Here is a 27,651-nt window from a genome sequence, read left to right as displayed (position 1 = left end):
ACAGCCATGTCTGTACCTGCAGAGACCTCTTCAGACTCCAGGTAAGGGACAGCCATGTCTGTACCTGCAGAGACCTCTTCAGACTCCAGGTAAGGGACAGCCATGTCTGTACCTGCAGTGACCGCTTCAGACGCCAGGTAAGGGGCAGACATGTCTGTACCTGCAGAGACCTCTTCAGACTCCAGGTAAGGGACAGCCATGTCTGTACCTGCAGAGACCTCTTCAGACACCAGGTAAGGGACAGCCATGTCTGTACCTGCAGAATAAGGGACAGCCATGTCTGTACCTGCAGAGACACAAGGTAAGGGACAGCCATGTCTGTACCTGCAGAGACCTCTTCAGACTCCGGGTAAGGGACAGCCATGTCTGACCTGCAGAGACCTCTTCAGACTCCTGGTAAGGGACAGCCATGTCTGTACCTGCAGAGACCTCTTCAGACACCAGGTAAGGGACAGCCATGTCTGTACCTGCAGAGACCTCTTCAGACTCCGGGTAAGGGACAGCCATGTCTGTACCTGCAGAGACCTCTTCAGACTCCAAGTAAGGGACAGCCATGTCTGTACCTGCAGAGACCTCTTCAGACTCCAGGTAAGGGACAGCCATGTCTGTACATGCAGTGACCTCTACAGACACCGGGTAAGGTACAGTCATGTCTGTACCTGCAGAGACTTCTTCAGACTCCAGGTAAGGGACAGCCATGTCTGTACCTGCAGAGACCTCTTCAGACTCCGGGTAAGGGACAGCCATGTCTGTACCTGCAGAGACCTCTTGTAGCGATTGCTGGGTCCTGGGGGCTGGGTACCGGTCACCTTCGAAATCCCCGTCGCTGTAGTGCGCCTGGGAGAATCTGTAGGACACGTCACACGAACTACAGGAACCAGCATGCCCAGGGAAAAGTGGGCGGAGCCACGAGACCAAGCATTCATAGGCACCTCCCTTCCTTCAGAAAGGTGCTTGTCAATCGATCCGGAAGCCGTGGGAAGGGCGGATGGTGTTCCCCGCCGGATTTCAGCTAGAAGCACAAGACTGCAGAGGAGCTGAAGCCGTTTACATCCTGCCGCCTGCTGTCTGCATACCGATAAGTACTTTGTCAAACGGAGGCCGGCCCGTCTCCGTTTCAGACCCTGTGTTCGCATGGTACCATAGTTAGATAGGGATTCAGTTGGTACCGTGCGCTTGCTTGTTTGTGGACCCTGGTTGCCCCCCTCTGATGATTCCAAGAGGGGAACTCGTCTGCTGTTAAGACGAGGATTTGCCTATTTTCAGTCCGCTACTCCCCAGAGAGGCATTCTGGGAGATGTAGTGTTTGTGACGTTCTGTACGGGAAGCCTTGAATGTGAGGCAGAGACTTTTTCATTAACTTTTGTGAACACTCGTATACTTCCCTGGAATTAAGGCTGTGTTCGGCTTGTGCTGTCAACAAACCGTCACAGTCTATGTACTCTGTCCGCAAAAGGTCCAGTTCTGGTAACGCCTGTCCAAGGAACAGTCAACCATCCTCCGGACGCATTTCTTCCTGAAGAGTCAGAGGGCTCTCTGTTCCACAGGAGTCTGTTGTTGTCCGGTTTCAAAGGCCTGGGTGGTGTATGAGTCTGGTAAGCTCCAGAAACCAAAGGGGGGGTTAGCGGTGTTCTCCGACTCAGGGGCTTTGGTGGTAACGTTGTTCCTTTGTTCTCCCTGGACAGGTGGAGTGCCCTTGTCGGTCCCCTGCCACCATTAGACCAGACCAAGAGGGATCCCCAAGATTCACCATTACCTGTTTTTTATTTTATCCACTTACCCTTTCCCTGCTGGGTATGTGTTCACACAGTGAGTAATCCTTCACTGTGGGATCCGTAGCTGGTAGGGCTGGGGAACTTAGCGTCTGACGTCGTTTCTGCCGGACATCCTGAGCAAAGGTTAGTGGCGATTATATGCTTGCGCTGCTGCCAATCCCCGACAGATTGACAAGCCCAAGTTTATAAGCCGGCCCAAACGATGAATATAGAAACAGTGTTGGCTTCCGTGGTGGAAGGCCTGGCTGCCCTGCAGCAAGAAGTCGCGACATCTAGAGCAGAAAACCAGACCCTGCATAAAGAAGTAGGCACACTACGGAGAGAGGTTGCAGGTCTAACTCGTAAAGGACCAGGGGGGAGTCCGTATTTGAAACTTGCTACCTTACCTCCCCCTGGCGCCAGGACACCTACACCTCTGGGAGCAGAAGGGGGTGGGTTTTTTGTTCCTCCTCAAGCAGCCCCTAACACGGCACCCACCACGGATCCAGTCCATACTGTTCACGTAGTACAGACAGTGGGTGTTCCTTTGGCTCCGCCTGAACGCTTTTACGGGGACCCCCGAAAATTCGAGACATTCTTGAATCAGTGCAGGTTGCATTTCCTATGTAAACCTGGGGTTTTTCAGGACGACCCCGCTAAAACCGCATTTATGATGTCCTATATGGGTGGTAACGCTGCTAGTTGGACCATCCCCTTGTTGGAGAAAAACGACCCAGTGTTGCACAATTTTCCTGCTTTTTGTGTGGAACTACGAAAGCTTTTTGACCGGAAATCCCATATGCTGACCCTGGATAGGGAACTGCTCACCATTCGGCAAGGTTCACAGGACTTGTTATCTTACATAACCTTGTTCAATAGGCTGGTGGTCGAAACTGACTGGCCCCCTAATAAACGTATCTCACTGTTCTACCTAGGCCTCCGAGGGGAACTGAAAGATGTCCTAGCACAAGTGGTACAGCTGCCTGATACGTGTGAGGAATTCATTGATCTCACGGTTCAGTTGGACCATAGGCTCTTGGAGAGGAGAGGGGACAAAACAAAAGGGGACAATCGTCCATTCTACCCTCGCTTTAAAGGCCCTACGGAAGAACGTGCCAAAACGCCTGATGGCCCTGAACCCATGCAGTTAGGCGGAATACGTGGTCCCTTGACACAGGAGGAGAAAGACAAAAGACGCCGTCTGAAACAATGTTTGTACTGTGGGAAAGGCGGTCACTTTATCAAAGAATGCCGAGCCAGAAACGCAGTACCAGAAAGAACCCTCGTTCCAAGGGTACAAGCCCTCCTGCAGTCCGAGAAACCGACGGAAAACTGAAGAACCCAAATCAGGAAGAGGTCTCTGCCTTGGGTTGTTTGCCACTAATGATCTCCCCTTCTCTTGCTAACACATTGCATCCTGCTGTGGCGCACATGAATCTTCAGGTCATCCTATGGGTCACACCTCAGAAATCCATGACCATAGACGCTTTGGTAGATTCCGGGGCCACCGGGAACTATATCGATCAGGAATTCGCTATGAGGATCGGTATTGCCTGTGAGAAAAAGGAAAAACCTGAATTGGTGAAAGCCGTTGATGGAACCGTTTTGTCATCTGGTCCAGTGGCTTACCACACCCGTCCTATGCTGATGCAAACAGGCCTTAATCATCAGGAACATATCCAGTTTGATTTAATCGACGCCCCCCACTTTCGTCTCATACTGGGGATGCCCTGGCTAACTCTGCACGACCCGAAGGTCAGTTGGGCAGCCCGTACCATCACGCTGTCCTCCGAATATTGTCAGGAACATTGTAACCACGATTCCTCTGACACCTGCATACCTGAAACATCACCGTCTGCATGTTTGGCTGCTGCATGCTCACAAGTCCGTTATTGTTGCGCTACCGCGCTCCCCGTGGACTATCAGGCATTTCTTCCTGTGTTCGATAAACAACAGGCTACCCATTTGCCCCCACACCGGGTGTACGACTGTCGGATTGACCTTGTACCTGGAGCCGACATTCCATGCAGTAGGGTCTATGCCATGACTGAAAAAGAAACTCAGTACCTAAAGGTGTATATAGAGGAGAACCTAGCGTCCGGATTCATCAGACACTCGACTTCCCCTGCCTCTTCTCCCATGTTCTTCATTCCGAAGAAGGACTGCGCGGAATTACGGCCCTGTATCGACTATAGAGCCATCAATCGGGTGACCATCAAGAACCGATACCCTCTCCCCCTGATACCAGTGCTCATGGACCAGCTAAAAGGGGCCAGATTCTTCACAAAACTCGATCTCCGTGGGGCCTATCATCTGGTGCGCGTAAAGAAAGGGGATGAGTGGAAAACAGCGTTTCGCACAAAGTTCGGTTTATTCGAATACAGGGTAATGCCCTTTGGGTTATGCAACGCCCCCGCGGCGTTTCAATTCTTTATGGACGAAGTCTTGCGCGGGTGTCTGGAGACCTATTGCATCGTCTACATAGACGATATTTTGGTGTACTCGTCTACCCTCTCAGAACACGTCATGCATGTGAAATCCGTGCTAGACAGATTACAACAAAACTCATTGTATGCAAAACTGGAGAAATGTTTGTTCCATGTGCAGGAGGCGTCATTCCTTGGATATGTGATCAACGCACAAGGTTTTCAAATGGATTCGAGCAAAGTGGACGCAATCATCAACTGGAGTACCCCGAAGACCGTTAAGGCTGTGCAGGGCTTTCTCGGTTTTGCGAATTACTACAGACGATTTATAAAGGATTTCTCCAAAATCATACATCCAATCTCCAGTCTGTTGAGGAAGAATACACCATTTGTCTGGAGCGAGGACGCGACTGCGTCCTTTCAGTATCTGAAGAAGCAGATCACCCAGGCTCCCATCCTCCGTCATCCTGATCCGCAACGACCATATATATTGGAGACTGACGCTTCTCAATATGCGGTCGGAGGCGTGCTATCCCAACGACATCCATCCACCGGTCAAATACACCCAGTCGCCTTCTTCTCCAAGAAGCTCTCGCCCTGCGAGGTAAATTACACCATCACAGATAAGGAACTACTCGCCATTAAACGAGCATGTGAGGAATGGCGTCACTATCTCATTGGAGCGAGGAATACTGTGGAAATTTACACGGATCACAGGAATCTGCTCTTCCTGAAAACCGCGAAGGCCCTTACTCCAAGACAGCTAAGGTGGTCCCTGTTCTTTTCGGATTATGATTTTACCATCAAGTACAAACCCGGACCTCAAAACGGCAAGGCGGATGCACTATCGCGGTTGGTTGAAGGAGAACCGGAAGGGGTGAATGAAGCTGAAACGCCTTTGATACTCAAGGAAGCAGAAACGAACGCAGGAGCGGTAGCACTTCTGTCAACCAATGACTTCCTAGAGGACGTTAAGATCGCCCTGGCGGGGATGAATCTACAGGAATGGATACAAGAAGACCCAGAACATCGCCTAGAGAAGGATGACCTCGCCTATCACGGTACCTCCTTGTTTGTTCCTACAGAAAACCTGCGGCAGCAAGTGCTGACATGGTCCCACGATTCCGTGTTGGGTGGCCATATGGGAATGTACAAAACCATCGCCAACGTAGAACGTTCCTTCTGGTGGCCCCGGTTAAGAAAGGACGTCCGGTCCTACGTAAGGAATTGTGCTGTCTGTGCACAGGGAAAGGCAGTACATACTCGACCTGTGGGTCTGCTTCGACCATTACCCATACCTCCCTTACCCTGGCATACTCTCTCCATGGACTTCATTGTTGAGATGCCCCCCTGTGATGGAATGACCGTGATCCTGGTTGTCATCGATCATCTGACAAAGATGGGTCATTTTATACCATTGCCGGAAGTACCCACGTCTACAGAACTAGCGAAGGTGTTTCTCCAACATGTTGTAAGGGCCCACGGACTTCCCAGAGTGCTAATAACGGACAGGGGCACTCAGTTCACGTCCCGATTCTGGAAGGCACTGTGCACCACCTTGGACATCGATGCCCGTCTTTCATCCAGTTACCACCCTCAGACGGATGGCAAAACGGAACGTCTGAACCAGACGTTGGAACAGTACCTTCGTTGCTTCTCTCTGCAAAACGAGATGGACTGGACTGTGCTCCTATGGATGGCAGAATTTGCATACAATAATGCTGTGCACACAACACTGGGTTGTTCTCCTTTTTTTTTGTCTCCATGGGTTTCACCCGAATGTCCTACCCTTTGAGTGGCCTATTCGCTCCCCAGTCCCTAGCATTCACGAACACCATGCACATCTCAGGGCTGTGTTGATAGATGCAAGACGTAGTCTGGCCGATGCTCAGTCCGCGCAGAAACGCTTCGCTGATAGGAAGAGGGCGGTTGAGCCGAGCTATGGGGTGGGAGACAAAGTGTGGCTCTCCACTAGGAATCTCCGTGTTAAAGGGAATTCCAAACTGAAGCCCAAATACGTGGGTCCCTACGTCATTACGGAGGTGATCAACCCTGTTGCGGTCAGACTCCAGCTCCCTGAGGGTTGGAAGGTCCACCCTGTGTTCCATGTTTCCCTCCTCGTCCCTTGCCCTCCCAGTACGAGACTCCCGGTGAGACCCCTTCCCATTGGGGTGGACGGGCAGGAGGAGTATGAGGTGCGCGCCATTCTTGACTCCAGGATGGTGAGGGGAGGGATCCAGTATCTGGTGGAGTGGAAAGGGTATGGCCCTGAAGATCGGTCTTGGGAACCCGTGGGTAATCTGCATTGTCCTGAGTTGGTTGAGCGTTTCCATGCCCTGCATCCGGGTAGACCGGGTCGACCGCCGAGTCGGCAGTCCTCGAGAGGGGGTTCTGTAGCGATTGCTGGGTCCTGGGGGCTGGGTACCGGTCACCTTCGAAATCCCCGTCGCTGTAGTGCGCCTGGGAGAATCTGTAGGACACGTCACACGAACTACAGGAACCAGCATGCCCAGGGAAAAGTGGGCGGAGCCACGAGACCAAGCATTCATAGGCACCTCCCTTCCTTCAGAAAGGTGCTTGTCAATCGATCCGGAAGCCGTGGGAAGGGCGGATGGTGTTCCCCGCCGGATTTCAGCTAGAAGCACAAGACTGCAGAGGAGCTGAAGCCGTTTACATCCTGCCGCCTGCTGTCTGCATACCGATAAGTACTTTGTCAAACGGAGGCCGGCCCGTCTCCGTTTCAGACCCTGTGTTCGCATGGTACCATAGTTAGATAGGGATTCAGTTGGTACCGTGCGCTTGCTTGTTTGTGGACCCTGGTTGCCCCCCTCTGATGATTCCAAGAGGGGAACTCGTCTGCTGTTAAGACGAGGATTTGCCTATTTTCAGTCCGCTACTCCCCAGAGAGGCATTCTGGGAGATGTAGTGTTTGTGACGTTCTGTACGGGAAGCCTTGAATGTGAGGCAGAGACTTTTTCATTAACTTTTGTGAACACTCGTATACTTCCCTGGAATTAAGGCTGTGTTCGGCTAGTGCTGTCAATAAACCGTCACAGTCTATGTACTCTGTCCGCAAAAGGTCCAGTTCTGGTAACGCCTGTCCAAGGAACAGTCAACCATCCTCCGGACGCATTTCTTCCTGAAGAGTCAGAGGGCTCTCGGTTCCACAGGAGTCTGTTGTTGTCCGGTTTCAAAGGCCTGGGTGGTGTATGAGTCTGGTAAGCTCCAGAAACCAAAGGGGGGGTTAGCGGTGTTCTCCGACTCAGGGGCATTGGTGGTAACGTTGTTCCTTTGTTCTCCCTGGACAGGTGGAGTGCCCTTGTCGGTCCCCTGCCACCATTAGACCAGACCAAGAGGGATCCCCAAGATTCACCATTACCTGTTTTTTATTTTATCCACTTACCCTTTCCCTGCTGGGTATGTGTTCACACAGTGAGTAATCCTTCACTGTGGGATCCGTAGCTGGTAGGGCTGGGGAACTTAGCGTCTGACGTCGTTTCTGCCGGACATCCTGAGCAAAGGTTAGTGGCGATTATATGCTTGCGCTGCTGCCAATCCCCGACACCTCTTCAGACTCCAAGTAAGGGACAGCCATGTCTGTACCTGCAGAGACCTCTTCAGACTCCAGGTAAGGGACAGCCATGTCTGTACCTGCAGTGACCTCTACAGACGCCGGGTAAGGTACAGTCATGTCTGTACCTGCAGAGACTTCTTCAGACTCCAGGTAAGGGACAGCCATGCCTGTACCTGCAGTGACCTCTTCATACTCCAGGTAAGGGACAGACATGTCTGTACCTGCAGAGACCTCTTCAGACTCCAGGTAAGGGACAGCCATGTCTGTACCTGCAGAGACCTCTTCAGACTCCAGGTAAGGGACAGCCATGTCTGTACCTGCAGAGACCTCTTCAGACTCTTGGTAAGGGACAGCCATGTCTGTAACTGCAGAGACCTCTTCAGACTCCAGGTAAGGGACAGCCATGTCTGTACCTGCAGAGACCTCTTCAGACTCCAGGTAAGGGGCAGCCATGTCTGTACCTGCAGAGACCTCTTCAGACTCCAGGTAAGGGACAGCCATGTCTGTACCTGCAGAGACCTCTTCAGACACCAGGTAAGGGACAGCCACATCTGTACCTGCAGTGACCTCTTCAGACACCAGGTAAGGGACAGCCACATCTGTACCTGCAGTGACCTCTTCTGACACCAGGCAAGGGACAGCCACATCTGTACCTGCAGTGACCTCTTCAGACTCCAAGTAAGGGACAGCCATGTCTGTACCTGCAGAGACCTCTTCAGGCTCCAGGTAAGGGACAGCCATGTATATACCTGCAGAGACCTCTTCAGACTTCAGGTAAGGGACAGCCATGTCTGTACCTGCAGAGACCTCCTCAGACTCCAGGTAAGGGACAGCCATGTCTGCACCTGCAGAGACCTCTTCAGACGCCAGGTAAGGGACAGCCATGTCTGTACCTGCAGAGACCTCCTCAGACTCCAGGTAAGGGACAGCCATGTCTGCACCTGCAGAGACCTCTTCAGACTCCAGGTAAGGGACAGCCATGTCTGTACCTGCAGAGACCTCTTCAGACGCCAGGTAAGGGACAGCCATGTCTGTACCTGCAGAGACCTCTACAGACGCCGGGTAAGGGACAGCCATGTCTGTACCTGCAGAGACCTCTTCAGACTCCAGGTAAGGGACAGCCATGTCTGTACCTGCAGAGACCTCTTCAGACTACAGGTAAGGGACAGCCATGTCTGTACCTGCAGAGACCTCTCCAGACTCCAGGTAAGGGACAGCCATGTCTGTACCTGCAGAGACCTCTTCAGACTCCAGGTAAGGGACAGCCATGTCTGTACCTGCAGAGACCTCTTCAGACTCCAGGTAAGGGACAGCCATGTCTGTACCTGCAGAGACCTCTTCAGACTCCAGGTAAAGGACAGCCATGTCTGTACCTGCAGAGACCTCTACAGACTCCAGGTAAGGGACAGCCATGTCTGTACCTGCAGACACCTCTTCAGACTCCAGGTAAGGGACAGCCACGTCTGTACCTGCAGACACCTCTTCAGACTCCAGGTAAGGGACAGTCATTCCTGTACCTGCAGTGACCTCTTCAGACTCCAGGTAAAGGACACCCCATGTCTGCACCTGCATAGACTTCTTCAGACTCCAGGTAAGGGACAGCCATGTCTGTACCTGTAGAGACCTGTTCAGACTCCAAGTAAGGGACAGCCATGTCTGTACCTGCAGTGACCTCTTCAGACTCCAGGTAAGGGACAGCCATGTCTGTACCTGCAGAGACCTCTTCAGACTCCAGGTAAGGGACAGCCATGTCTGTACCTGCAGAGACCTCTTCAGACTCCAGGTAAGGGACAGCCATGTCTGTACCTGCAGAGACCTCTTCAGACTCCAGGTAAGGGACGGCCATGTCTGTACCTGCAGAGACCTCTTCACACACAAGGTAAGGGACAGCCATGTCTGTACCTGCAGAGACCTCTTGAGACTCCAGGTAAGGGACAGCCGTGTCTGTACCTGCAGAGACATCTTCAGACTCCAGGTAAGGGACAGCCATGTCTTTACCTGCAGTGACCTCTTCAGACTCCAGGTAAGGGACAGCCATGTCTGTACCTGAAGAGACCTCTTCAGACTCCAAGTAAGGGACAGCCATGTCTGTACCTGCAGTGACCTCTACAGACGCCGGGTAAGGGACAGTCATGTCTGTACCTGCAGAGACTTCTTCAGACTCCAGGTAAGGGACAGCCTTGTCTGAAACCACAGAGACCTCTTCAGACTCCAGGTAAGGGACAGCCATGTCTGTACCTACAGAGACCTCTTCAGACTCCAGGTGAGGGACAGCCATGTCTGTACCTGCAGAGACCTCTTCAGACTCCGGGTAAGGGACAGCCATGTCTGTACCTGCAGTGACCTCTTCAGACTCCAGGTAAGGGACATCTATGTCTGTACCTGAAGAGACCTCTCCAGACTCCAAGTAAGGGACAGCCATGTCTGTACCTGCAGTGACCTCTTCAGACTCCAGGTAAGGGACAGCCATGTCTGTACCTGCAGAGACCTCTTCAGACTCCAGGTAAGGGACAGCCATGTCTGTACCTGCAGAGACCTCTTCAGACGCCAGGTAAGGGACAGCCATGTCTGTACCTGCAGAGACCTCTTCAGACTCCAGGTAAGGGACAGCCATGCCTGTACCTGCAGAGACCTCTTCAGACTCCAGGTAAGGGACAGCCATGTCTGTACCTGCAGAGACCTCTTCAGACTCCAGGTAAGGGGCAGCCATGTCTGTACCTGCAGAGACCTCTTCACACACCAGGTGAGGGACAGCCATGTCTGTACCTGCAGTGACCTCTTCAGACTCCGGTAAGGGACAGCCATGTCTGTAACTGCAGTGACCTCTTCAGACTCCAGGTAAGGGACAGTCATTCCTGTACCTGCAGTGACCTCTTCAGACTCCAGGTAAGGGACAGCCATGTCTGTACCTGCAGTGACCACTTCAGACTCCAGGTAAGGGACAGCCATGTCTTTACCTGCAGAGACCTCTTCAGACGCCAGGTAAGGGACAGCCATGCCTGTACCTGCAGAGACCTCTTCAGACTCCAGGTAAGGGACAGCCATGCCTGTACCTGCAGTGACCTCTTCACACACCAGGTAAGGGACAGCCATGCCTGTACCTGCAGAGACCTCTTCAGACGCTGGGTAAGGGACAGTCATGTCTGTACCGGCAGAGACTTCTTCAGACTCCAGGTAAGGGACAGCCATGCCTGTACCTGCAGAGACCTCTTCAGACTCCACGTAAGGGACAGCCATGTCTGTACCTGCAGTGACCTCTTGAGACTCCAGGTAAAGGACAGCCATGTCTGTACCTGCATAGACTTCTTCAGACTCCAGGTAAGGGACAGCCATGTCTGTACCTGCAGAGACCTCTTCAGACTCCAGGTAAGGAACAGCCATGCCGGTATCTGCAGAGACCTCTTCAGACTCCAGGTAAGGGACAGCCATGTCTGTACCTGCAGAGACCTCTTCAGACTTCAGGTAAGGGACAGCCATGTCTGTACCTGCAGAGACCTCTTCAGACGCCAGGTAAGGGACAGCCATGTCTGTACCTGCAGAGACCTCTTCACACACAAGGTAAGGGACAGCCATGTCTGTACCTGCAGAGACCTCTTCACACACAAGGTAAGGGACAGCCACGTCTCTACCTGCAGACACCTCTTCAGACTCCAGGTAAGGGACAGTCATTCCTGTGCCTGCAGTGACCGCTTCAGACTCCAGGTAAGGGGCAGCCATGTCTGTACCTGCAGAGACCTCTTCAGACTCCAGGTAAGGGACAGCCATGTCTGTACCTGCAGAGACCTCTTCAGACGCCAGGTAAGGGACAGCCATGCCTGTACCTGCAGAGACCTCTTCAGACACCAGGTAAGGGATAGCCATGTCTGTACCTGTAGAGACCTCTTCACACACAAGGTAAGGGACAGCCACGTCTGTACCTGCAGACACCTCTTCAGACTCCAGGTAAGGGACAGTCATTCCTGTGCCTGCAGTGACCGCTTCAGACTCCAGGTAAGGGGAAGCCATGTCTGTACCTGCAGAGACCTCTTCAGACTCCTGGTAAGGGGCAGCCATGTCTGTACCTGCAGAGACCTCTTCAGACTCCTGGTAAGGGGCAGCCATGTCTGTACCTGCAGTGACCGCTTCAGACTCCAGGTAAGGGGCAGCCATGCCTGTACTTCCAAAGCACCCCTCTTCGCAGACGTTCTCAACAATCACAAAGTGTAACTGATAAAAGCTCAGCTTCATCAATGTCTAATCCGTCTTTGTCCGCCTCTTCTACAATGTCAGGAGACACTATGGATCGTATTCTATAAGAAATAACAACTATCAGTTGTTGTTTGACAGAAATGGACATTAATATTTCTTCTCCCACCACAGAGGCTAAATCCATCAGAGCAGATATTGTCCAATTTAATATTAAAACAGACGGATTAGACCAATGATTAACAGTACTGGAAAACAGGATTGATTCTATACAAACCAGAGATCAAGATCTCTCATTTCTTCGCAGCAAGCTAGTTGATCTAAAAGACCGCAGCCGGCGAGATAACATCCATTTTTGGGCTTTCCTGAAAAGATTGAAGGTCAGAATGCAAGACTCTTATTATGTAATGTTATTCCTAAGCTCCTGCATATCAACTTCAATCCACCGCTTGAAATTCAGCGTGTACATCACATCGGTCCTCTAGGTAATGCCTCAGATTCTCGACCGCAACCACTCATTGCTTGCTCCTTGAGACATGAGCAAGTACGACAACTATTGAATGCAGCACGCACGCAAGGATCGTATAATTATGCTGACCATGAAATCTGTATTGCAGCTGACTTTTCAAGAGAAACTAATGAACTGAGAAAAACGTTACCTTCTATGAGACGACAGTTAAGGAAAATGGACATCAAATATGGATTGTTTGATCCTGACCATTTTCGCATCACTAAAATGGCGAATCCAAAGACTTTTACCATCCTGAAGATCTGAAACATTTTAGATATGGTTTATACACTCAGGATATGGATATACAACATTTTCCTACCAAACGGTCCTCCCATGGTTCTCAATGCTCTCCTGGATGCCTCACTACTGGTTGCCTCACCTGTAGTGAAGTTCGTCATCATGGCAGAGACATTGAAAGATCAACCCGTACTCATGAAGACAAAATCTCTGCCCTTCAAACAGTATCCACCTTCATGAAAGATTCACACAGAGATAAATCTCGTTCTCCCTTAAAATCTGCTACGGATGAAGAATGTTCTTAGTAACATTTATAATTCCCTGCAGATATGATTGATAAATTATATCCTCTTTCAAATCTTTTCAGGCTCCTCATGTTAGAGTCTACCCTCTATACGGGGGTTTTCTATCTTATTCACACATTTGTTTCTTTACCTAGAATGGTTGCAGGATTAATTATTATCTGTTATTTTTTGCAATGTATTATCAGATTTTGCCTTGCATAACATCTATTGTATTTGATATTTAGTGCTGTGGTTTATTGTTTCACTTTCAACATGTAATTTATTTAATCTTCTCTAAATTTTAGAATTATAGATATTTCATTATGTTCTTTTACGTCTTATTAGCCTTGACCTTCCCTTTTATTAGTCAATGTTACAAATGTTCTTATTATATATTAGATAATATTTCTATGTATACCTTCACTTCATCCTTTAAAGTTACTTGTTTAATAATGTTTATATTTATATTTAGATTGGTAGCTAAGTTTATATTACTAATTTAATACAATGAACATTTATTATTCACTATCTTACTTACTATATCTTGTTTGTTCTTCTACAATCTGAATCACTTTTTTTCTGCACTTTTTCTGCACTCTGTGTTTTTACTTATCTGTTCCTATATTCCTACATATATTGTGTCTACCGATATTTATTCTATTAAGCTCTCACGTTCTCCTTTTCAGCGAGGAGTTGGGTTGTATTTATATCTAAATTTACATTACAACTTTTGAACCAAATATATCTATCTTATTTAACATTGTAACTTATCAGTCAATTGTCGTTCATTTTGTGCCTTTACCTATACATTAATGAATGTATGCATCTTTTATTGTATTTGTTGCTTAACCTAGAATGGTTGCAGGATTATTTATTATCTGTTATTTTTTGCAATGTATTATCAGATTTTGCTTTGCATAACATCTATTGTATTTGATATTAAGTGCTGTGGTTTATTGTTTCACTTTCAACATGTAATTTATAGATATTTCATTATGTTCTTTTACGTTTTATTAGCCTTGACCTTCCCTTTTATTAGTCAATGTTACAAATGTTCTTATTATATATTAGATAATATTTCTATGTATACCTTCACTTCATCCTTTAACGTTACTTGTTTAATAATGTGTATATTTATATTTAGATTGGTAGCTAAGTTTATATTACTAATTTAATACAATGAACATTTATTATTCACTATCTTACTTACTATATCTTGTTTGTTCTACAATCTGAATCACACTTTTTCTGCACTCTGTGTATTTACTTATCTGTTCCTATATTCCTACATATATTGTGTCTACCGATATATATTCTATTAAGCTCTCACGTTCTCCTTTTCAGCGGGGAGTTGGGTTGTATTTATATCTAAATTTACATTACAACTTTTGAACCAAATATATCTATCTTATCTAACATTGTAACTTATCAGTCAATTGTCGTTCATTTTGTGCCTTTACCTATACATTAATGAATGTATGCATCTTCTATTATATATTTCTATATTTTATCAATTCTTACCCTCTCCCCCTTTACAAATATTTCTCTTCATCCTCCTCGCTATTACTTATATATTTGTACCTAATGAACAAGTTATTTACCTTCTGTAATACTTTTTCTGGTAGATACAGTATCTGCCTGTGTATTCCTCACCTTGTGAATATCCCCCTGCGTCAGCAATGTTCGGAAAATTATTTTGTAGCACGCCGGCGTGGACGACGTCATAGGAGCACGGCATCACGCGCGACTCCGACTGACGTCACCGACTCCTTATTAGGCTTGTCGGCGTGATGACATCAATTCCGACCTTTTTTCCATGCCTTCGAGGCACCCGGACGGACCAATGACAGTAGATATACACATATACAGTGTACATAACACATAGAATTAAAATATACATACACAGTGCGTAGCCAAGGTATGAGCAACCCAATATACATATAAATATAAATATACATAAAATACATTAATACCGGTATAGAAGAGTGGACAACGGGGATTGGGGTGGGTCAGTGAGGAATCTACAGGCAGATACTGTATCTACCAGAAAAAGTGTTACCGAAGGGAAGTAACTTGTTCTTCTGATAGATACATCTGCCAGTGGATTCCTCACCTTGTGAATAGAGTCCCACAGCAGTCCCCACTCCCGGAGGAGGGTGTCCACTCTCCAATACCAGAAAATCGTGGAGGACAGAGCGCGCAAAGTAGCCGTCCCTCCTCACCTCGGCATCTAAGCAGTAATGCTTCGCAAAAGTGCGGAGGGAGGCCCAAGTCGCGGCTCTGCAAATATCCTCGACAGGTACACCTCTAGACAAAGCAGATGTGGAAGACTTTGCTCTCGTTGAATGAGCTCTTATAACCTCAGGAGGTTCCTAACCAGCCAGGGCATAGCAGATCTTGATGCATAGAATTATCCATCTCGAAAGTGTGCGCTTGTGCACAGCTCTTCCTTTTCTGCAACCAGCGAATCCAACAAACAGCTGGTCATCAAGTTGATAGTCCTTAGTCCTATCAAGATAAAAGCTCACCGCCCTCTTAGGGTCCAAACGGTGAAGCCGTTCCTCCTCCTTGAAAGGGTGAGGGGGAGGATAGAAGGTAGGAAGGGTAATGGGCTGCCCCAGATGAAAGGGAGTTACCACCTTAGGAAGAAAAGCAGCCCTGGTCCTAAGAACCATTCGTTCAGCATGAATAGTCAAGAATGGGGGCTTTGAACTAAGAGCTTGAAGCTCACTTACCCTCCTTGCCAAGGTAATTGCAACTTAAAAGGCCATCTTAAAGGACAACAACCTCAAGGGACAATTATGTAGAGGTTTGAATGGAGAACCCATTAGATAAGCAAGCAACAGATTTAAGCCCCATTGAGGCACAATAAAGGGAGTAGGCGGAAACTTATTTGTAAGCCCCTTCAGAAATCTCAAAACAATAGGAGATTTAAACAAGGACGGCTGATCCAGCAGGCAGAGAAAAGCCGACAACGCCGAAAGATAGCCCTTAACTGTGGCCACAGCAAACCCTTGCAGCGCTAAAGAAAGTGCAAAAAGAAGTATATCTGACAAACAAGCCCTCAAAGGATCGATGGACTTCTCTCCGCACCAAACAACAAATTTGGACCATCTATAAGAATAAATGGATTTAGTGGAGTCATGCCTGGCCGATAAAATGACATCCACCACATCGTGCGAGAGAGAAAAGGAATTCAGGTTGCCCCGTTCAATCTCCAGGCATGAAGGTGTAAGGTCTGGAGGTGGGGGTGTAAAACTGGCCCCTCCATCTGAGAGAGGAGATCTGCCCTGTGAGGGAGGCGGAGCGGCGGGCAGGAGGAGAGGTGGAGAAGATCTGTGTACCACACCCTTCTTGGCCAATCCGGAGCGATCAATATAACTTGGGCCCGGTCTTGGCGAATCTTCCTCAGAACTCGAGGAATCAAGGGTATGGGAGGAAACGCGTAAAGGAGTCTTGAGTCCCAACTCAACTGAAACGCATCCCCCAAAGCTCCCTGCATCGGAGACTGGAGACTGCAGAAAGACGGGCAGTGAGCATTCTCGTGAGTGGCGAACAGGTCCACATGAGGAGTTCCTCACGTCCAAAAGACGTGACGAACTATCTCCGGATGGAGCCTCCACTCGTGGTCGGCTGAGAACTGCTTACTGAGACTGTCTGCACGCACGGCCAAATGATTTGCCATCAGACAAATCTGATGGTCCAGGACCAGAGACGCAGAGCCTCTCTGCAGAGACACTGCGACCCTACTCCTCCCTGTTTGTTGACATACCACATCGCGATGGTGTTGTCCGTCAGGACTTGAACCGACCGACCGTGAAAAGAAGGGAGGAAGGCCTTGAGTGCCAAACGTATCGCCCGCAATTCCAGAAGATTGATGTGAAGCAACCTTTCCTCTGGAGACCAAAGACCCTTGACCTCCAGATCTCCCAGATGAGCACCCCACCCCAGAGTGGATGCATCCGTTATCACTGTGCTCACAGCTGGAGGCAGTTGAAAGAGCTTCCCTTGAGACAGGTTGCCTTCCACTCCCCACCAAGTCAGATCCACTGCAGTTTCTCTGGAGATCCTCACAGACTCCCTGAGATCTCCATTGTGTTGATATCACTGCCTGCGGAGGCACCACTGGAGTGCCCTCATGAGCCAGCGTACATGGTTGACCAACAGAATGCAGGAAGCCATTAAACCGAGCAGGCAAAGGACCTTTAGGACTGGAATGACCGCTCCATTGAAAAATAAAGGAATCAACTCCTGTATATCGCAAATCCTTTGAGGAGGAGGGAATGCACGACACGCAGTTGTGTCCAGTACCGCACCTATGAACAGGTTGCGCTGGGAGGGTACCAGGTGAGATTTGGGTACATTTATTGAAAAACCCAACCTGTGTTACAACTGAGTTGTCTCTTGTAGATGATGGAGCACTATCTCTGAAGACTCTGCTTTGATCAGCCAGTCGTCCAGATAAGGGAATACCAGAATCCCTGACCTTCTGAGATGTGCAGCCACCACAGCCATCACCTTGGTGGAGACCCTAAGACCAAACGGTAGGACCGCAAACTGGTAGTATTGCGACCCCACTGTAAAACGGAGATACTTCCTGTGCGACTTCAGGATTGGGATGAGAAAATACGCATCCTGCAAGTCGATCGACACCATCCAGTCCACTTCCAGCAGCGCCTGAAGAACCTGTGCAAGGGTGAGCATCTTGAACTTCTCCTGCTTCAAGTAAAGGTTCAAGATCCTGAGATCCAGGATCTTGGGGATCAGGAAATAGCACCCCTGACCCCTTTCCTGCTCTGGAACCACCTCTATCGCACCCTTTTTGTACCTCTTCCTGAAGGAGCAACAGATGGTCCTCCGAGCAAAAACCCTGGCAAGGAGGGTAATTGGGAGGGAATTCCCGAAAGGGAAGAGCATACCCATTCTCTACGAGATTGAGAACCCAAAGATCTGATGTAACCAATTCCCAATCCCGTAGAAAATAAGTAAGCCGACCCCCTACAGGACCCACATGATCCGTAATGGCGGATCTAGGGCTGCTTTGCTGTTGTAGGTGGGGGGTGGGTATTAGAGGAGGAAGTAGAGGAGGAGGCTTGACGTCCACGTGGACGACCCCTTTGTCTACCCCTGTAGGACTTGTACAAAGGATTTTGTTGCTGCTGCTGCTGTTCGTTCTGCTTATAGGTACGAAAAGTAGACCTTCCAAAACCCTTGTACTTCTTGGTGAAAGAGCCTCTAGTCTGCAGACCCAAAGATCTTGCCGTCGCTCTGCTATCTTTAAACCTTTCCAAGGCTGCATCAGCTTTCTTCCCGAAAAGGCCTGTGCCATCAAAAGGCAAATCCATCAGAGCAGCCTGAACATCAGCTGAAAACTCGGAAGTCTTTAACCAAGCAGCTCTTCTAGTGGCAATCGAAGACCCCATGATCTAGCCACTGAATCCGCCGTGTCCATACCACTTTGTATGACCTGATGAGCTGCAGCTTGCGTGTCAGATACCACTTCACTAAAGTTCTTCCTATCCTCCTCAGGAAGCTTAGATGATAGCTGCTTCACTGTGTCCATCAAAGCTCGAACATATCTGCCTAGGAGACAAGTAGCCTTCATCGATTTAAGGGCCATACTACTTGACGAAAACACCTTTTTCACATTTTGATCTTGCTTTTTAGAGCCTTTATCTCCAGGAACCTAGGGAAAAGCACCTGTCAATTTCTTTGAGCAAGCAGCTTGGACCACCAAACTCTGTGGCAGAGGATGAATAGACAAGAATTCAGGATCTCCAGGTGGCACCCTATAGCGTCTTGCAACTGATTTTGACACTGCAGGAGCAGTAAGAGTCCTCTTACAGACTTCCAATATAGGTTCAGTTAGAGCCTCAGTAAATGGTAGAGTTGGCTCAACCACAGAGGACGGAGAATGGAGAACCTCCGTATGGATGTTAGACTTGTACTCCACAGATGGTAAAGTCAAATTTAAGAGTTCTGCAGCTTTCTTAATCACAACATGGTAAGGAGCTACATCCTTAGAAGGAGTATCAGATACAGCGGACAACTCCCATTCCGGTGAAAGTTCCAAACCACTTGCATCCTGCAACTCTTCAAAGTAATCCTCCTGATCCTGAAGTTCGCCGTCTTCAACCACAGGTTCCTCATAATTTCTCTCCTCCATAAGGCGCTGCGCTCTACGCCTCGACCACTCGATCCGAATCGACGTAGTTGGATCCGGTAACGACTCTGACGGAGTGGGAGCCGGCGTCGAATGAGGAGCTGAAGCCTGCTTTGAATGAGGAGCTCCGCGACGAACATCGATTTTGATCCCGAGGTCGCTGCGGAGTCGGCGATACCATGTGCGGAGTCAATGACCTCGGTGGAACCGAGCTATGCCACAATGGAATCGGCGCCGGCATAAACGGCAAGAAAGGCGCCGGAGCACAAGCTTGAGGCACGCCCAGATTAAATGACAATGGACTCATGGGACCAGCCGGTGCACCAGAGGGGTACATTGCTCTCGCATATACGCCATACATGGCGTTAAGAAAATGCAAAGGGTCCTGACCTGGACCAGGAAACTGAGGGTACGAACCCACTGGTTGCCCCTGAAGAGGATGTACCGGATTCGACTCCTCCTGTTCCACTTGTTCCTCGGGTTGGTGTACCGGAGTTGCCGAAATCTGAGGAGTCTCAACTTCCTCTTCCTCATGTACCGAAGACTGGTACGGCTCCGGAGACGGATTCGATTCAGGATTCGGTGTTGGCTCCCGAGACTGCAAAGGCGAGGCCTCACCTTCAGGCTTACGAGCTGGAGAGGGAGATATCATGCCCTTATGATGTCTTCGAGAAGACAACTTCTTTTTCGAGTCCGACTCCCTGCCGGAATGGTGTCTCGAACTGTGCTTCTTCCTCTTATTCTTCTTCTTCGAGGAACCCGAAGCATGCCCCGAAGCCGACCTCAAAGCCGACTCTGACAGAGACCGAGACCGCGACCTCGTCTTCGACTTTGACCTCGATCGTCTTGATCTTGACCTCGAAGTCCTCTTGGTATCCTTACCCTTAATTTTGGCAAGAAGGAGTTTCGCCTCTAGTTCTCAAAGAGCCTTTAGGTTCATCTTCGAACAGGAACGACAACCCTTGACGTCGTGATCCAAGCCCAGACACCACAAACAGTCACTATGAGGATCAGTAATGGACATCATCCTGGCACACGAGTTGCATGACTTAAATCCTGTCTTCTTCGATGACATCTTCGACGGAAGACAGCACTCCAAACAGATACAGAACAAAAGTTCACAATAGTAGCAAAGTTACTATCTGCACAATAGAAGATCCCAAGAAACCGTTAGCGTCGACGACGCGGAAAAAAGGGAACTGATGTCATCACGCCGACGTAGGCCTAATAAGGAGTCGGAGACGTCAGTCGGAGTCGTGCGTGATGTCGTGCTCCTATGACGTCGTCCACGCTGGCGTGCTACAAAAGAATTTTCTGAACGTTGCTGACGCAGGGGGATATTCACAAGGTGAGGAATCCACTGGCAGATGTATCTATCAGAATTTATCTTACTCTTTTTAATATACACATATTTATCTTTCAATGTATCCTATTTACACTTGTCAATAACCAATAACTTATTTAATTTTTTCGCTTATATTCCAGTGATATTGAACTCATGTCTCTATTTTAGATATATTTCTAAGTTCTGTCAACCTCTGTCTCTTCCCTTTCAACACAAATTTTTTTTAAATGCTAGCTCTTTCCGCACTTCGGACTTTTATTTCTCTCCTACATAGTCCTCATCAAGTCTTAACCCTCCAGAAGGGGTCCCTGCACCCGGCGGTGTTCTAGTGAGCCCAGACCCGTGGCTAAATTTAAAGCTTTTATTTTTCTTTCCTTTTTTTTCCTTTTTATACTTTTACTTCTTACATTTCATTGTTTTTTTTTATTTCTAATATCTTATTATTTAGATATTTTCTCCTACTAGATCTCCTTACACTACAAATTACCTTATTAGTACACTCCTATTCCCCCTCCCCTCTTTTCTCACATTTTGGCTCGGTTAACCAATACATTTTACATCGGCTCTCTAACCCACTCCATTGTTTATCCTAGTTTCTTACTTGCTTCATTCCTATAAGAGTACTGATATCAACTTGGGGCATGGGTAACACTCATTCTCTGTATGTTATAACATGGAATGTTCATGGTTTAACACACTATATCAAACAGAAAAAAAGTTATTTCTTATTTGCACTCTAAAAAGGTAGATGTGGTTTTAATCCAGGAAACGCATCTTGAAGCATCAGAATCTGAAATTTTATGCAGAGAATGGGAGGGTAAAGTCTATTACAACAGAATTCATGCGGACCAGTTCTCAGACATTGCTCCCATTCATAAATGTGGTGTGGCAATTCTTATCTGTAACTCCTTACCAGTCACTGTATCAAAAACATGGGAAGACCCAGATGGCAGGTTTGTGTTTGTCAAACTCCGTATTGGCGACACACATTTTTGTGTAGGATCAGTCTATGCTCTGACGGGTGTGAAAAAATCATTTTTTCTCCAATTCAATCATATTTTATCATGGGCAGAAACTGGAATCTAGTCAGAGACCCAGGACTGGATAAAACAGGTCCTTTTGATATGCATAATGCAGCAGATAGAGCTCTTATGGATGACATAATTGAAGATTACGGCCTGATTGATCATTGGCACCTATCCCACCCCTCTGATACTGAATATTCATTCATCTTCCCCACTCATGGAACTCTCTCTATGTTAGATTACTGTTTATTCTCTCAAAGGGTAGTTCAGCTAGTATACAAATTACATATCTTGGAAATTTCAATTTCGGATCATTCACCAGTTCTACTATCCCTCCAAACAGGACTGGCTACACCGGTGCGTAAGCCTTGGCGAATGAACATTCAATGCCACAAAACCCTGCAGGTAAATTGCAGTTTAAAACTCACCTTCAACATTATCTTTCCCTTAATCAAGGATCTGTGTGCTTTGGTAGAATCCTGTGGGCTGCAGCTAAGGCTACCATTAGGGGTCAACTTATGGAAAATGCTGCACAGGCCAATAGACAAAAAACCAAATGGCAAAAAGAAGTGTAACAAGATATTGAGACATTAACTCGATTATATACTAAGCAACCTCTTATACTCCACCCTAAACTACTAGAGCAAACATGTATGGTACTAAACAGCCTTTTTACCTTAAAGCTGAATATGCTTTGCAAACAATGAAAGGGCGCCACTATGAGCGACGGTAACAGGCAGGACGACTTTTAGTGGCTCAACTACAACAAACAGAGGTTGCAATGGCGATCCCAGGTATAAAAACATTTGGAGGAATCATGCTGACTCATCCACAGGATATTGTTAATAAATGTACTTAGTTTTACCAATCGTTGTATGTCCCAGGAATCCAAATAGATCATAGCAAATTTTTTTCTTTCCTTTCGGGAATTGACTTACCTTCTCTCTCAGAGGAGGGCAGGGCACTTCTCGAATGAGATATTAGTAAAGAAGAGATCTCACAAGCTGTAGCTAAACTCCCATATCATAAAGCTCCAGGGGAAGATGGCTTTCCAGCGGAATTCTACCGTTTGTCAGGTGAACAAATAATTGATAGTTTACATGCTGCTTTTCAGGAAGCAGATAGAAAAGCCTCTTTAGGCTGTATATCTAATAAAGCAGTAATTGTATTCCTTCCCAAACCAGGAAAAGATCCAATACTTTGTAGCAGCTATCGTCCCATATCACTTCCTAATTGCGTCGTTAAAATATTAGCCAGTATCCTGGCCTCTCATCTTAGTAAAGTCTTGCCCTTTTTAATTAATCAATCACAAGTGGGCTTTGTGCCTGGATGTTCCTCTAGAAACCATTTAGGCACTTTGACGCCTACACTTCACTCGGCCAAATCTCTACAGGACGATGCATTGGCACTATCACTTGGTGCCGAAAAGGCATTTGACCGAGTTGAGTGGCATTATCTCATTCATGGCTTGGAGAAATTTGGTTTGGGATCTCAATTTAAAGGGAAAATAAAATTACTATATCAAAATCCTACTGCTCAAGTTAATTGTTGCAGCTTCCTTTCAGACTCCTTTCCAATTCCTAGAGGAACGTGTCAGGGTTGTACCATTTCCCCTCTTTTATTCCTCCTAGCTCTCGAGCCCCTAGCAGCAGCAATTTGCCAATCAAGCAATATTCTGGGAATTCTTCGTCCGCTGGGAGATTCGAAAAATGTATCTATATGCTGACAACATACTACTCACTATTACGGATTTGCGTGGTTCCCTGCCTTCCATTTTTAAAATCTAGAAGACTTCTCCTCTTTTTCTGGTTACAAAATTAACTGAGTGAAGCACTTCCCATATCGGATGGCACTACCATATCAGCTATTCAGGGCTTTCCTTTCCTTTGGCAATGCTCACGATTACAATACCTGGGTGTTCTTGTGAATAAGGGGACAGTAGGAATGGTTTCGGAAAACCTCGGTCTTTTAATTACACACATACAACATGATTTTGATGAATGGAAAGTATTAGGACTAATCATGTGGGGTAGGGTTCAAGCTTTAAAAATGGTCACATTTCAACGTTTCCTTTATATACTAGGAATCCTCCCTCTTCAGATACCTTTATCCTCGCAACGCCTTATAGATTTTAAGATTAAATCTTTTATCTGGGGATCTACCAAACTGTGTTTAGCTGTACATAAATTGAAAGCACATCGCTCTACTGGAGGTTTGAGTCTTCCATCTATAGAACATTACAATCTGGCACCTGAGTTATTTCAATCACATGTTCAGACATGTTTCAAGATGATTCTCACTCGCCACAATGGGTACACATTGAACTTCATCTTTTGTCAGCTGAATTTGGGCTTTCAGCCTTTTATGGAACAGGTACCAGCTGTCTAGGTTCTCACAATCCACTATTGGCTGCAATGAGCAAAACATGGCAGAGAGTTCATCGCCACTTTGGTTTTTAATCCACGCATTCATGCCAAATCCCCAATTTGGAACAATACTGCATTCGAGTTAAAGGAAAGACTATTTCCTGGCCCCAATGGAAGCAGGTGGGTATTTCTACTCTAGATCAGCTTCTACATGTGGGTGATCTTAAACCTTTCACACAATTGACTGAAGAATTTCGTCTTCCACTCCATCAAGCAACAAATTATTCACAACTTTATCTCTGCCTTATCAAAATTCTAGGATCACATCCATGGTCACTCAAAACTTCACCAATAGTATCCTACTTATATACTTGGGGGACACATGAAGGGGTTATATCTGGTGTAGTGTAGTTCCTATTATCCCAATAGGCTCTGCGCATTGGAATAATATCTTCAATAGTATAGACCTAGGGCAGAGGTTAACTAGGTCTTCTACCGACGATATTAGATTTAAAGTTTTGTGTTTGCCAGCTAGCTCAGAGTTCACTAGAAACTTTCTCGAATAGGCAAGGAGGATTTTAACCTCCCTGGATAGACAAGAAGGGATTTAGTTTCTGACAACCATAGAACATGACAACTTTGCTCTCCCCTAATCAAGAGTGTATCTCTAGAGTCGTGTGAAAACAATAGACAACTTATTTTACTCAGTCAGTACGTGCATTCTTAGTTTCACCAGTTTGTAGAGAAATAAGAGATGGGCGTGGTTCAATAAAAGATGTTATTTATTGATCAGTCTCTTTTCTCATACAAGAGAAATGAATCGCTATTATTGCAATACTTGTAGTTAAGTAAAGTGCATACAGTAGAGACAGAATTATAAAATAATACTGTAAAAGCATTGATATGGTTTCTGAGCCATATGATACTTTAAAATGGATAAAATAGATACATACATATATACATTTGACTAATCGTACTCAACTGGTGCTTCTAACCACGCCTACCCCAATGTACCTGACCTAAGCCTAATACGTGGGCGGGAGTAGATAAGTAGCAGTTTAAGTTAAGTTTGTTTTGCCAAGGGACTGATTCGAGAATTCTCTGCAAGGGGTTATTCAGTTCTGTACCTGAGATCTAGAATGATGGAGGGCTGGTATCTCTTATCCCAGGTCTTGATATTCCAGCTGCCTGCGAGGGCTGCTTGGAAGCGCCGGAGCTGGATTTCTTGGCAGGAGAAAGGCAGCATCTCGTTCTCAGCGCGTCAGGAAGGCGGGGCAGCGTCTGTGGGCTTCGCTCTCTGCTGGGCTCCTCAGCACGTCTCGCTGCTCCGATCTCGTCACCACCGCATGTGTTTGCTTAAGGCAATGTCGGTAATATTTATACCTGAAAGGTGCCGAGATTGACGTAAGGATGGACATATATACGTCAATAAGGATGTCATATGAACGGGCTCGTTCGCACATTCTTTTGCTGAAGTTCTCGGTGAAACCAAAACAATGGCTATGGGAATTTCCCAGGTCGCTGTAGGTTTGATTTGTTTTGAGAACTCCGTATGCCTTATCAGGGGCTGGAGGAATATCGCTTGTCTAATTAGATGGCATGCGTTATGACCTAATCAGATAACGCGCTTCTGTGCCGTAGTGTGGCTTAATCAGATAACGGTTTTTGCACCGTTGGATGGCTGCTAGTTAATTATTAACCAAACCAGGGTCAGGAATAGGGGAATCGATACAGTACCTATAGGAATACATCACACCCACTCCACGTAGACTATGTTCATATTTACAAATCTAGGCATAGTGAATATCAGTAGCGTTTGTGTATACCGTACCACCGCAAAATACATTTATATGCATTCCGAAAATTGGATTTTATAAAATATACGAAACACAATCACATGTACTGTCACGTATACTATAAGCACAAGCAGTCTAATAATGCTACTCATATGTTAAAAATTCAGCATAATCTAAATGCGAAAACCACACATGAAATGGCTCTTAATACAGAAAAAAAGTGCGAGACCATTTCATCACAATCATAAATTTATGTATAACAGTGCTAGCATAGCGAATGTCTTGTGACTACCTAAAAATAGAAATTTAGTTCTCTAAGAATAACGTCTACTTTAAGCAGAAGATAAGTGTCCCAAAAATCGTAAATATTTTGGAATTGGGGAAAAAGTTCTTGCAGTCTGAAAAAAAATTATGAGAAAAATTTTTCATATCGCTTTTCTTCAAAAAGTTGAAGGCCAAATTCAGCATGTAGGGAACTCCAAGTGCTAGTTTGCTCAAAGTTATTCCTTCTGCTCTGGTGAAAACATCATATCATTTAGACTGTTGAAAAAACTGTCAACAGCTTCTTGCGTAAGTTCCACTAATTCGGAAAAGGTTGTTACCATGCATTCATGAGCCTGAGCATGATTGCCTCCATTGATGTTTGGATCAGCATAGCTGACTGAAGGTCGTACCTGATCGATGCTGCTTTCATCTTGTACTTCACTACCCCTCAATCGTAGTGGTGAAGACTCCACGAATGCCGTCATCAGGATTGGTAGCCGCTGGGACAGCACAATGCATGAGCCGTTACCGGACCCAACAAGGTATCTGCGTCCATTAGCACATCCGATTGTAGTGCCAGACAGGTGTCCAACACGCATTCTTCGCCGCATAGCAATCACCTTAATACAGGCATAACACAACTTTGCCACATTGGTCTAAATGAAAGAAACCAAGTCATGTTCAGGTCTCTAAGCCGGGATAGTCCAAGGATTTTAGTTACCCGGTCCCGGTAGCCAATGGCTAGGATCATTTCTTCCCTTGTCGCAGGTGTTTTGTCTGTGACATGGTTTGCCATAGCGAAATAACAGGATCAAAAATAGAATACCCGCTACTAGTCCTAAAAGGAGAGGAAGTCCGCCAAAAATGGAATGGACAAAGTCTGGAAAAATACCCAGGATGGCTTTGAATGGAGTTAAAGCACCCGAAAACACTGCTTTAAATACACTGGAGATACCAGTGGTATCAGAAATATTTAAGATTTCGTTCAGTATTTCTGCGAAATGTATGGGGGAATTAGTTGATAATAATGAATGAATCTCTTCTGTTGTCCTTGCAACTTGGAGATCATACGTTTCTTTTGATGACGTGAGCCTGGTCGGCGTCTGTAGGAGCACAGTCTTCATTCTGCTTAAAGTATCTATTCGAATAGAAGCAATTTTCAAATCGGGCCATAACCTTGCCTCCCTGTCTGGAGAATCGCTGGGGAACAATACATGTTCACAGCACATGACCTTCCTAGTCACAGTTATGAGATAAGGTTTTCCGGGCAGCAAACTACAACATCTGCGATCTACTATTAGAATGTAACTCCCGTTCGAGAGTCTCCTAAAGAATGGTTCTATTCGTGTTGCAAGTGTGCCTAGCTGGTAACATGAAAGGTTATTTGAAGTCCCTTCACAGGCTCCGTGCAAACTAATACCCTGACACAGAAGTGTACCGCTCAGTGATCTTGCACAATTATCGCCACTGAGAAACACTTTCTGGCCTTTATTGCTGACACATTCGTGTGTATAGGGCAAGTTCCATATTGACTTAATGTATCCTTTACCCAACCTTTCATACTGGCCTGCCTGTATATATTTTTGGCAGAATTGAAACTGGAAAGTAGTTATCGGAATATTTATTATTCCATGTATTATCCATTCAATGACAGGTCGTTCTGACATTGTCAATGGTAATCTCTCAAGTTTTTCAATGCTCAGAATTGTATAGTCAGCACC

General features: G+C 46.8%; 2 protein-coding genes across 7 annotated transcripts in view; one reads left to right on the top strand and one right to left on the bottom strand.

Moving 5' to 3' along the window:
• The window catches only part of LOC144807723 (uncharacterized), a 1,505,442-nt gene that overhangs the window by 447,297 nt on the left and 1,030,494 nt on the right, over positions 1 to 27,651 (bottom strand). The gene's annotated exons all lie outside the window — the stretch shown is intronic.
• The window catches only part of LOC144807725 (uncharacterized), an 84,904-nt gene continuing 68,918 nt past the window's right edge, over positions 11,666 to 27,651 (top strand). For both annotated transcript variants that reach the window (XM_078673391.1, XM_078673390.1), the window contains exon 1: positions 11,666 to 11,696. The gene's annotated coding sequence lies outside the window, so the exon portion shown is untranslated. The remainder of the gene's footprint in view (positions 11,697 to 27,651) is intronic.

The sequence above is a fragment of the Lissotriton helveticus genome, chromosome 1_2 (assembly GCF_964261635.1).
Source record: "Lissotriton helveticus chromosome 1_2, aLisHel1.1, whole genome shotgun sequence".
NCBI classification, from domain to species: Eukaryota; Metazoa; Chordata; class Amphibia; order Caudata; family Salamandridae; genus Lissotriton; species Lissotriton helveticus.
This window is presented reverse-complemented; position numbering and strand designations above follow the sequence as displayed.